The sequence below is a fragment of the Brachycentrus maculatus genome, unplaced genomic scaffold (assembly GCF_059751285.1).
Source record: "Brachycentrus maculatus isolate JH-2025_06_01 unplaced genomic scaffold, ASM5975128v1 h1tg000624l, whole genome shotgun sequence".
Taxonomy (NCBI): domain Eukaryota; kingdom Metazoa; phylum Arthropoda; class Insecta; order Trichoptera; family Brachycentridae; genus Brachycentrus; species Brachycentrus maculatus.
The window spans coordinates 626063-638807 of NW_028281361.1; the positions used below are offsets into that span (position 1 = coordinate 626063).

Here is a 12745-nt window from a genome sequence, read left to right on the forward strand (position 1 = left end):
AAGAGCAGAGGATGCCCGAGAAAAACTTGGCACGATCAGGTATGCCAAATACTTGAAAGCGGTCAGGTTGAGAGTCGAAATAATAGGTAAAATAACAGATGAAGCTATGTCTAAATTTTGGAAGTAGCTTTTAAAAATACCATTCTTTTAAAAATATTCCCATCGTGATTAATTTGTCTTCTTCCTCTCTTTTAAAATTTTATTTTTATGTAAGTGTCACACCGTAATAATTTTATTTCAATGACCTGATGATGGAATGATTGTTCCGAAACTGTTAGTTACGAATAAGTGTTTATTAAAGTGGTTTTGAAGTAATGATCAAGATAACACTGCGTCAATTCGATGCAGTGCCCTATGCACCATTGGGTGCGGATAAGGATTATAAGTAATTAATTAACTAAAGTGGTTTTACACAAAGTGAACGATGAATTACAAAGAGAGTGCTAAATGTAAGATTTATGTCCTTGGGACGTTGAAGGATGAAGTGGCTTTAGAAGCTGTTTTAAAAAATATATATATTTATTAATTTTTATTGAAAAAGGTAGGTGTTAGGTTTGTGTGATAAGAAATGTTGGTCGTTTATGGTACATGCATTTATGGTATATTCACCTTTACTCCTGCTATTTCCCATCCCAGGGGTTCGCCGTGAATGACTTTTCAATTTCCGCTCTCCTAAGGGTTTATGTTTCCTTTATTTTCAGAACACGGGGGTGTAAAATATTATTTACTTGATATCGACATCAATACTCATCAGCCGGAATGGTTTAATCATAAGGGAATGTTCGATAACGTCACGTCGATTCGGGTACACGTTATAATCGGGATTGAAGCTCACCTACCTAATGTACCGATGCCAACTAGACTATAAAAACAATCCCGATATTGAATATAGGGTGAAAGTTCATTTTAATGGAATTTAAAAGAAAACACTAGTTTTTTAGCACTTAAGTCACATTTATTTTCATATTATTTTTTGACATCTCATCAAAGATGAAGATATATATAAGCATATGGAAGTCTGGGCATTTACGGGGCTGACCACCGTCATAGGCTGGTTAGAGTTACCACTTTACACACGTGTAACATTCACCAATTCTATCCATTATTGACAACCACACTACTCAAATTCTTGGAAGTTCTATATATATGAACCAATATTGAAACATTATTCTTGAATCACTAGAACTTCACTAGAGACATCTGTTGCTGAGATAAAAATAACTCCTGTTATTGGAGATAATCCAGATTTTGTCAACAAGTATTTGGACACACTCAAAATGTTACATTTATTTTTATTTAAACGACTAGTTTCGGAAGCAATTCTTCCAACTTCAGGTCTAAATATAGGCTTATATATTTACATTATATGTTTAGACCTGAAGATGGAAGCATAGCTTCCGAAACTATTCGCCAAAATAAAATAAATAAAAACAAGTGTTTTCTTTTAAGTTTCATCATGTCTTACCACAAAGTGAATTCCGAAATAGTAGATAAAATATTATTTTAATAGCATCGTCAAAAAATTAAGCATGAAATTTCCGACTGGTTAATTTTGAAACCAATTTTTATTTGTACATATTTTGTTTTATCTTGAGGTAGTATTTTACGAAAATGGCGCTATATAAATTATACAAATATGATATAATTATTATTAGGATGAAGGGGGTAAAGATCCAGTAATAATATTAATAATTTTCGATAATACATATAGTTAAAAAGTGAACCCCCCTATGACATACACTCGTATAAGGTTTTCCCCTATGACGTTTTCAGATGTTTCCTATAATGGTGGTCTCCCGTATTACGCAGTAGGTCCGTTTATGCGGTCAAGTCATTCCCATTGGTTAAAATGTGAAAATTAAACAAAAAAGCATTAACCCCCTAAAACGATCTCCCCGATAATGCGGGACCTATCTCAACGTTATAGCGGGGTTTACGTACTAAATAAATATTTTTAGTAAAACCTACTAACTGTATTATACTAAATACTACTTTGTTTCTTTGTATGAACTTTTTATTGCAAGGTCAAACTGTTATGATCACAGTAAAGTGTGATATTTACCTGTGTTGACGTAAAGGTTTTAAAATTAAAGCGGTACCGTGGAACGGGGCTACTTGAACTTTGATGTGTTACTTGAGCCCAGTATAAAAAAGTTCAAATCTGTTTTTGGTCTACAATAATGAACGTATCGTGACAATAAGTGTCACCTGTCAGGGAAACAACGAATCATGTCGATACGTTTATTATTGTAGACCAAATGCAGATCTAAATACTTTTTTTGTAATGAGCTCAAGTAACACATCAAAGTTCAAGTTCTACGGTATCGAAAAAAAGGTATCAAGTTGTGATAGACAGGGCTAGAATCTAGAAAGAGTATGCGACATTAACCACGGTACAACATCCCGACCCTATTTATATTTTTTGAAGAGAAAAAGTCTTCCAATTTTTGAGTCAAAATTTAAAAAATCTTACATATCACAAAACGTATAAAAAATTTATCGTCAAAATTCTGAACATATAAATGATTATTTATGTAAGTTTCAATTCAATTAATTTTAATTAACTAATTATTCATGAAGTACTCGGATGAAGCGGGAAGAGGGATTCGCTTTCACCTTTTTAATACCCCGAGAAAATATTATGATTCCATCTCGGCACCTACACCACGATCACACACACCACACCACCGCACCGACACACCACCACACCACCGCACCGACACACTACCACGCCACCACACCACCACACCGCCGCACAAACACACCACCGGCGAGCAGTGTGCGCACTGCCCTTTGCGGAGGATTAGACAACTTCAATTCATCAAATTTACCCCGAACCTATTCTCACGAATTTACGTAGCCAAATTTTAAATATTTCAATTTATGAACGAATGAAAATTTTGCGAAAAATATGAAAATTGGACATTAATTATATGAAAATTTCGCTTAATTTACATGGAATGAAAGTTTTATAGAAGCAAAACCAAGTTTTTCTAGATTAATTATAATTAATGTTTACGAAATTCAATGTGATTTTGCCGCACGCTGCCGGTAAAATGAGTAAAGATATTACTCAGTGGCGTGCACATAATTTTTAATCAAGGTAGGCAGATAGAAAAACAACCTTTTCATGTTTTCTACACGTGTTTTCTCGATGAAAAACGTAACCGAGACGTGTAGTTTCATATATTTATATAGTACATACAAACATTCGCCAGGAATTACACTTGGATGGCTTGACTCTGGCCAATATCTGTACCCGACGGATTCTCCAGTTCTTCGGACACGTTGCGCGTGGCAATGAGGATATCCTGGAACGACTACTTGTGATCGGTAGCCTGGAGGGAAAGAGAGGGAGAGGAAGATCCCCACACGATGGACCGATCAAATTAAGGCAGCAGCAGACACCTCAGTGGTTGGAGCGCTACGTGCAGCGCAGTCAAGGGATAACTGGAGAAGAGTCTGAATGAGGAATAAGACTGAGAAGAAGATATATAAACATAATTAATGTTTAATTCTTGCTCAGTTCAACATGATACAAATTAATTGATATAGGAATCAGATTTCGCAATCAAATTAGAGAGTCTCTGCTTAGTAAAAAAAACATTCCTCAATCCAACATAGATGGCTGTTGTAAACTCATATGTACTGTGTCACGAGATCGATCAATATATCTACAAGGTCCAAACATTTGAGTAGTGTAGTTTTCAATCATGGATAGAATTTGTGAATGTTACACGTGTGTAAAGTGATTTTTGAATCAAGCCAATGACGGTTGTATGCCCTATTAATACTTCCATTTTCTTCTTCATCATTTGAGTTTATTTTTTTATGACAAGTTTCGGGAGCTATGATTCCACCTTCAAGTCTAAATATAAATTAAGTTTATATTTAGACTTGAATATGAAAACATAACTTCCGAAGCAGTCGTCATAATAAATTAAACTCAAGTGGTAAAAAAACTAGTGTTTTTCTTTTGCAATATCATCATGTGTTACCACAAAGTGAATGCCAAAACAATAAATAAAATTTCTTCTGCATCTATGACAAGATGTCAAAAATGAAAACATTGAATCAAATTGATATTAAAACGTAACTTGTGTATTCGTTTGTAGTGTAAAAATTTCACCGGTTACTCTATCGAAAATATTTTTTTAAATCATGAATTTCCACGTGCGTTCTCCTCATTTACTAATTAGGTGCGTGCGTATAAGGGTTGGAAAAAAATACAATGATTCCATGCTGAATTGTGCCAATTTTAAAATAGGAAGTACATGATATTTTGTAGTGGCGCTCGGGAAAGGGGGTTAGTTGAAGATAGTCGAGTGTTGAAAAAACACGCCCCACTTTTACGAGCCGGGGTGAAATTTCAACAAGTCACTCCAGACAAACAAGTGATATCTGCGGGAAGCCGAGGGCGGGGAGCGGGGGGCGGGGGCGGAGAGCGAAGGGCGGAGGCTCTGCATCCAGTACGTGACTGTCGTAATACACCACACTTACAGGAATTCCTAGTCATAACACAAGCCATACAAATGGCTGATTGTTCTTCAAATGTGCTGTTTTTCTCCGCAAAAAATCAGATTTAGCAGAGTTCAACTCATAGAACACATGTCACTCGTATTAGAATACAATCGAGCTTCGAATGAACAAGCACTAGATTATATCGAAATATTTAGTAACATAATACATCGAGGCATAGTTTTATAACTAGACTGCCTTTCAATGATTTCAAATGTCAATTAAAAATTATGAAGAGTTTTTCGAAATAGAGTGCTAGAGAATGGTATTAAAGAACTCCTGGGGAATAAAAAAGGCAAATGGAGAGCTTTAAAAAATTTAGAAGGCAATATCGACTTATTTATTTATATTTATAGATTTGGCGGTCAATTTGTAGAACTCCATTTTTAGTTCCAAGTAATTTAAATTGTATTTTATTATGAAAAACACACAAAAAATTGTGATAATAGTTTTAGTTACCATATAAAGACCTTCAGTCTATTTTAATCTTCACAGTATTTTGAAAATGTCATAACAAGACGAAATTATTGTCACAAATTTTATTTTTATGTGTTTTTAATAATAAAAAATAAAATAAAGTTCTATGATACTAAAAATCAGTGTTACATTTTAATATTTTATATATAAATTATTTATTTATTCTCAAGTTCACACTGAGATTACGTTGAAAAGATAGACCACTTTGTCACATCTTTTTCTTTTTTGTAATTTGTACACTGCATCCTGCCAATCGTTAATAATTATGAAATCATAAAATTCTGAATCATTTGAAATATCCATATTTTAAGCATGTTTAGAATATTCGCTTAATATTACTGTTTTTTTAAAAACACCGTCATATTTTGTTGTTTTTTAAAAAATTATTTAATAAAATGAAAATACGTGAAAACACCTTATCTATTATGATAACATGGGAATCATGTCGTTGCACGACAGTGTTAAAGCATGGTTTTATCATTAAAGGTAACGTATATCGAAGAAATAGTATTGTTAGCCCTTACTGGTCCAATGTCGAATCTCATTCGAAATCGAATTTTTCCTCTTAGGTTCCATGTCGGATGTAATTCGACATTTTTTTCATTATGAGTATTATTTATTTAAATTTCAAGCTTACATTTTTGTCACTCGTATCTATTACAACAGTATGTGGAGCAGAGGAGAAAATATTTTTTCCAATCGGAATGTAACTGTCTACCTAGATTTTTTTTTTAATTTTTGGGGGACCGGAAAGGGTTAGTAGTTATAATAATTTAAGAAATGAAACAGAATAATAATTAACGTAACAATGTAACGTGAGTTGTTCGAGATAGAAATGAAAATTAAAATCCCGTGTAATGGGCTTCGGTGGATGGAAAATGTTTTCCCTTTAGCGTCGACATAACTTCGCTTAACGTCTAGATAATGGTAAACGAACGAAAACGAATATTCGGATATGGTGTCAGTTTCGAGCCCTGATTGCGGCCTTAGCGGCGCTAGCGATGGGCGTCGTTATCCTAACGGCCAGCGGACGTCTGTAGCCGGCGCACAGTGCGTTATTTTAGCTATCTAGCGGTACTTTACCCCAAGTATTCTACAATGGAGACCTTGGGCGAACAAAAGAGGTGTCGGAAGACCACAAAAGAGATGGTCTGACGACGTTGTAGCTGTGGGGGGTAAAAACTGGCTGCAAGCAGCAACTAACCGAAGGAAATGGAAAGAAGGGGAAGAGGCCTATATCCAGCAGTGGAGGTAGGATTTATAAAGAAGAAGAAGAAGAAGAGCTACTCATTACGCTTAAAATATACTGGTTTTAGTGGGTTTTTGGATACTATCACTTATAAAATACATGATTGAGTGAACATTTTAAATTTATCTGATAGTATTTATGGACAAAAGATAATACATTTAAATCGTATACCATGCTCCATGAAAAGAGGTCACGTTTAAATGTGTTTGTATATTTTGGCAGTTATTAATAGTATTTAAATATTTGTTGTAGATACATATATGCATAAAACCTCATTAACAATGTTTGTAAAATAAAAGTTTATATTCGTATAAAAGGTTAGGAATTATTTTCGATACGTTTATGTATTTTTCGGAAAGCTGTAATTCAAAAACAATTGTAGAGTTTTGTAAAATGGTTCATTTGCTATTGGGATAAAATATATTTATCAAAAAATAATAAAACTCCGCTTGATTGCTAGAATAACACACTGTGCGGCGTCGACGTCGGCAGACGGGAACGGACTACAGCGTCGCTGTAACGAGCGCCAGCGCGTCTAACGGGCCGCACTTGCCGGGAGACAAAAGTGATTCGGCCCATTGTTTAAGAATTTCGTTAAATGGCACAATTGCGGGGTGGATTTTCAGTCGCAGGATGAAAATTTAATAAAGACATTATTGTGGAGTAAAGGCATCTGAAAGGTGAACTTGAGGGGAATAAAATTTATTTATAAATTTTTACTACTACTACTACTACCACCACGCCGTTTCCCCGCAGGGGTAGGCAGAAAGGATGGAACGCCACACTCTTCGCGTCCTTCACATCCATACATCTAGTCATACATGCCCTTCGATTACGCAGACTTTTGACACCGCCAGATTTTAGGTTCTGATTGATCTGATCGTGCCAAGTCTTTTTAGGTCGTCTTCGTTCTGTTTTCCCTCTCACATACGCCACATATATTTTCTTAGTCATTTTCTCGTTATCCATTCGCTCCACATGTCCACACCACCGTAAAGAACTGTTCATAATATTTTTAATTATTCCTCGTTCAGCCTTACATTCCTTTCTTATATCGTCGTTTTTGATTCTGTCATACAATGATTTTCCACACATTCGTCTGAGGGAGCGCATTTCAACAGCGTTCATTCTGCTTTCATCCTTCCTTTACCAGTTCCATGTTTCGCTTCCATACATTAGTGTCGGTACCAGCACGCCGTTGTGAACCGCTAGCTTGGCTTCCATAGACATATTTTTTAAATATTTTCATATTCATATTTTTTATATTCATATTTCTATAAATTTTTAATTCAAGTTTAATAAGATAATAATAATAAAAATAATAATTTGGATAATTTGTATAGCGCCTATTTCGTAAGATAGTATCTCAAGGGTGCTTATACCACTATTTTCTAAAAACTATTGTGTTTCTATGCATTCCGCATCATTTTCAAACACTGTGTGTGAAGCCAAGTCTAAATTTTAGAGTTGGGTCCTTGGGACGTTGAAGGGTGAAGAGGGGGTAGAAGCTGTTTCTTACATTAATTAATTTTTTATTTTCTAGCAGTAGGAACTTATGGGGGGAGGTATAAGACATTATCATATTGTTAATTATAGGTTTATTGTTATTTACATTTTTATGAATTTCCATTGTTTTAAAATGTTACAGTTCATTGCTTTTCGTATTAATAATTCTAATGATTTGTACGTTACGTTTGTAATATTTGCGATCAGTATCTATTGAATTTTTGAGTGATTTTTTCAAAAGAAGATATCGTGTTCAGAACATTTTTATGCGAATTAGTAAATATCCGATGTGAAACAGCTCAAACCAAATCATAGTTTTTTTTTAAATCTAGAAATATATATTTGAAGATTAACTTATAGCCAATATCACTGAACATTTTAAAAATTATGTTTTGCACTCACCAGTTGTCGAAATTTTCTGCACTTTTCGTATTTGTAAGTTCGTTATTCGTTGAGTCTTCACTTCAAATTTCTGAAAGTAAAAATATTAAAACGTTAATAACTTAGTACATTTTGCAAAAAAAAGTAAACCTCCTGTTGAAAAGCATACATCGGATATGTATACACATCTTTCCATATAAATATAAATTTATATATATATATATATATATATATATATATATATATATATATATATATATATATATATATATATATATATATATATATATATATATATATATATATATATATATATATATATATATATATATATATATATATATATATATATATATATATATATATATATATATATATATATATATATATATATATATATATATATATATATATATATATATATATATATATATATATATATATATATATATATATATATATATATATATATATATATATATATATATATATATATATATATAAATAAATAAATATATATGTATATATTTAAAGTTAATTCATATATTTTTTTATATGAAGATAAAGACCTGGATAATATTTTCATTACTTCATAAGCAATGTAAAATGAAACTTTCCTCTCAATTATAAATAAAACACTTGTCTTTTACCCATTGAGTATTATATTTTGTAACAACTAGTTTCGGAAGGTACAGATGCTTCCATCTACGGGTTTAAGTATGAATTATGTTGTAAATAAAATATTCAAGTAGTCAAAAAAAAGTGTTTTATTTATAATTTAATCACGTGTTACCGCAAAATAAATGCCGAAATAATAGACACCAATCTTTCTTTTCCATTTGACCTGACTGAGTCACAGCGACCGAACTTATTTCTGACTGAAACATTACAGTTTTTACTACAATGACAGCGCCATCTGTTGGGCGAAACAAAAATACACGTTGTATTAAATATTTTTCAAGTGTTTAGCGTGCTTCTTGACTGCTGCTGTCACTTAGCATTTTTAATGTTTTTTATTGCATTTTGATTGTTTGAAATGATATTTTCTTTCTTTTCCTTTTGACTAGATTGAGTCACAGTAACGCATGGCCGGGTGTACAGCTAGCGCTAGAATAAACGTAAAACGCTTTACGTTTCGTATTACTGCCTGAAACATTACACTTTGAAAGAGCGCTGTATAAGTCTCTATTATACAGGGCTGCGGAATGTAGTCTGAAATCTCATTTGAGTGAAATTTGCATTTAATGTCATTCCCAGCAGTGTTTTGACAGCAGCGAGTCACTCCCGCGTCAAATCAAGCCTTCTCGTCTTTCTTTTTTTATTACTTTCTCCTTATTATAACAGAGGAACACTTAGAGAATATTTTAATATCTAAAAATCCGCTTTTGTTTTCACAATTTGAAAGAAAATCGGCGGAGAAGGAAAAGTAGCGCCAAATGATAAAGGAGAAGAAACAATGTATTATATAAAAGAGATGGCGCCCATTCAAATATTGGATATTCATAGATAGATTGCATTCGTTCAGCTGTAATGTTGGAATATTAACATAAAATGAAATCGTGCTCGCAATAAAATAAGAAATATTTTCAGGAATTATTTAAAACAACGTAGGTACTTTTGCTAAAATCATATAATAAATTACAATACACTTTTTAATATTTATTTGCATATATAACAATTCATTCTTTGTTTTTTTTTTAATAAATATTACGCAAACCTCGTCTTCAAAAACTTAATCACACAATTAAAATACTTTTGTTCTCCAGTTGTTATAAGTTAAACATAAAAATATTTTTTTGCTTTGGCTACACAAAGAAACGACGTTTTAAGTTATTAAGTCTCTCTTAAAAGTGACGTTACTTCGCCATACTCGTTTTTCTCTTGTTTCATCGGTTAAGCACTTCTTAAATTAAAAGTAATAAAAACAGACAAATTGAAAATAAATATTTGCAAGTTTTAAGTGGATATCTCTGTTTTTATTATCTTATTGATTCGTCATTAACCTTGTGGAATGACATGACATGCAGATTATTTAAAAAAATAAACACTCGTTTAATACCACATAATGAGTTTTATCTCATTACACACGACTAGATTCGAAAACTACATATGTTTTCACCTGTAGATGTAAACATCTGTAATTTTCAAAACTAGTTGTACGTAATAAAATAAAATTCATTAAGTGGTATTATACGAGTGCTTATTTTTTTTATAAATGGTCTACATGTCATGTCATTCTTCAAAGTTAATAGTGGTATTATACATATGTAATTTTTTAAAAATAACCATTAATTTTTCCAACATTTCTTGAATTCGGTAGCCGAACGACACTATTTTTTTACAAAAAAATTATTAAAAACCTTAACAATTTGGCCACCCCTGGTTCAGGAGGCAGCTACACATAAGGAACGCGAACGTGGCCATTAGCGAACTGCTGATAAACCCGTCTAACGATGTTATTTACGGATTATCCCACTAATAAGGTGATCGATGGTGGAACGGAGCGAACCGGACAACGGAAGGAGCTTTCTTGGAAAAAAGAAACGATCGCACATGGTGCAAAGCTATTACTCCGGGGCACAGACGCCGGGTTAGCTGCCAACGTTTTTTTTTCATTCTTATGAACACTTGGAAAAATGAACAAAATGAAGAAATCATTAAGAATGGAAAATGGCGTAAAATGTCAGGACGATAGAAAAATGTGTTTTTGAAATTTTTAAAAATTATTTCTGTTTAGTAATATTTTCGACGCTTATGTTCCTCTCAAATATCAAAGTGAACATTTTCATGTTTTGTGGTTTTTATAGATAAATCAGCTGTTGTAAATGTATTCATAGTTGCTGGCATAAAAACATATTGATGATATTTTAAATGTCTTTTATCCCAGGTTATTTCAGGTTAGGTAAGATAACGATTTGTCGTTAATTCGAGGTTAGAAATAGAAAACAAATAAATAGTTTTGTATAGTTTGCCTAGAGATTATATATTTATTTACAACATTTTGAGTGTGTACAAATACTTGTTCACAAAATCTGGATTATCTCCAATTACAGGAGTTATTTTCATATTATTTTTTGACATCTCATCAAAGATGAAGAAGCATATGGAAGTCTGGGCATTTACGGGGCTGACGACCGTCATAGGCTGGTTTAAGTGATCACTTTACACACGTGTAACATAAGAATACACTAATATAAGAGTTTCTGCTTAATAAAAAGCTTCTTTACATCTCACCAATAGATGTCTCTACTGAAGTTCTAGTGATTCAAGAACAAGGTTTCTAAATTGGTTCATATATATAGAACTTCCAAGAATTTGAGTAGTGTGGTTGTCAATAATGGGTAGAATTGGTGAATGTTACACGTGTGTAAAGTGATCACTTAAACCAGCCTATGACGGTCGTCAGCCCCGTAAATGCCCAGACTTCCATATTCTTCATCATCTTTGATGAGATGTCGAAAAATAAGATGATATTTTAAATTTACTAAAACAACTATTTGTCGCTTATCCCAGGTTATGTTAGGTTATGTAAGATAACGATTTGTCTTTAATTCGAGGTTAGAAATAGAGTTAGTTTAGTATAATTTGCCTAAACATTATATATTTACTCAGTTCGAAACGTAATATTTTCATTATATTTCTTTCAAGTATAAAATCTTTACTCACGAATTACATATGCACCAAAAAGTAGATTTACATGAATAATATTTCATTTATTGTTTCGGCATTAACTTTGTGGTAAGAAATGTTACAATGATTAAAGAAAACACTTGTTTTTTACCACTTGAGTTAACTCAAGTGGTAAAAAACAAGTGTAAAAACAAATGACAATAAATAAATGGTATCGAATTTTTTAATAATAATTTCATAAATGTATGTACTCAAATATGCAAAGTCAGGACGCGACCGGCTGAGCGAGTAATATACTCGTACATTGGAATTTGGCTAATAAATGTTTTTTTTATAATTTTTTTAAGCTCCTTACCTTCCAATAACTCTTTTTCGTTCAAAACCATACATTCATATGGAAGAAAAACTTGTGTTTTTAATACAAAAATGGCAATTCAAGCAAAAAATGTAATTTGGTTAAATGTTTCCTGGGTTTAAGGAAAATTAACTTTCTGGCTATACATATCTTTACATGAATAGGGGTAAAAATGCTCTAATTGTCGCAAATGAGCACAGATCGGGACATCGCGCGCTGTAGCCAACACGCAACCACCACACAGGCTTACGACCTTCTCTCCTTATTCCTAGAGTTTCGCAAGTGCCAAGATTGACTCCGTGACTAATGGCCGTCACCTGTCTTCTCCCGAGATAAGAGTTCGCGTAAATGGGCACTCGCTCATCCCCTCGCCCGCTGTGTGCGTGCGTGTGTGTGTGTGTGCGGACTCGCTAGCACACACACACAGGCAGCTCCCCAGAACCAGCTCCCGCTGATGGCCGCCATTACTCAACAAACTACTGCACTCAAATTTTGTACTTTGCTCGCACAATACACCGCGATAAGTGGATGAGCGTAGTTTTAGAATACACAAACACACATACACACACACACAGACACACACAAACACACACACACACACACACACACACACACACAGACACACACAC

At 33.1% G+C, this 12745-nt stretch overlaps 1 protein-coding gene across 8 annotated transcripts in view; it reads right to left on the bottom strand.

Annotated features, from left to right (window-relative positions):
- The window catches only part of tutl (immunoglobulin superfamily member turtle), a 337339-nt gene that overhangs the window by 131564 nt on the left and 193030 nt on the right, over nt 1–12745 (bottom strand). For all 8 annotated transcript variants that reach the window (XR_015838863.1, XR_015838862.1, XM_088273974.1 and 5 more), the window contains exon 4: nt 8153–8222. The gene's annotated coding sequence lies outside the window, so the exon portion shown is untranslated. The remainder of the gene's footprint in view (nt 1–8152; nt 8223–12745) is intronic.